This window comes from Montipora capricornis, chromosome 13 (genome assembly GCF_036669925.1).
Source record: "Montipora capricornis isolate CH-2021 chromosome 13, ASM3666992v2, whole genome shotgun sequence".
In the NCBI taxonomy this organism is placed as follows: Eukaryota; Metazoa; Cnidaria; class Anthozoa; order Scleractinia; family Acroporidae; genus Montipora; species Montipora capricornis.
The window spans coordinates 19,897,011-19,897,823 of NC_090895.1; positions in this window are offsets into that span (position 1 = coordinate 19,897,011).

Here is an 813-nt window from a genome sequence, read left to right on the forward strand (position 1 = left end):
TTCTACGGTCTATATAAATAAGCCTGCATCATTAACTTGATCCCTCTGATTAGCTGATGCCTAAGTTGGTGTTTGCCTGTGAATCGTTAGTCGATTCTTAGGTTTAAGGCTATGTAGGGGTTTAGGCTTTCCCATCCCACCCGTGAAAGAATCCCGGGATACTCACGATAGGCCAATTCACTGTCTCGATAGCTGCGTTGCCAGCGTGGTTGTCCTGATGGTGTAGTGGTCATCACACCCTACCGGTATTCAGGGGGACGTGGGTTCAAATCCCGCTCAGGGCAATTCTTCATGTTTTTCATTCGACACAATTAATCAGTTGATTAACGGGATGGGTTTCATTTCTTCATTCTACGGTCTATATAAATAAGTCTGCATCATTAACTTGATCCCTCTGATTAGCTGATGCCTAAGTTGGTGTTTGCCTGTGAATCGTTAGTCGATCCTTAGGTTTAAGGCTATGAAGGGGTTTAGGCTTTCCCATCCCACCCGTGAAAGAATCCCGGGATACTCACGATAGGCCAATTCACTGTCTCGATAGCTGCGTTGCCAGCGTGGTTGTCCTGATGGTGTAGTGGTCATCACACCCTACCGGTATTCAGGGGGACGTGGGTTCAAATCCCGCTCAGGGCAATTCTTCATGTATTTCATTCGACACAATTAATCAGTTGATTAACGGGATGGGTTTCATTTCTTCATTCTACGGTATATATATATATTATATATATATATATATATATATATATATATATATATAGAGAGAGAGAGAGAGAGAGAGAGAGAGAGAGAGAGAGAGAGAGAGAGAGAGAGAGA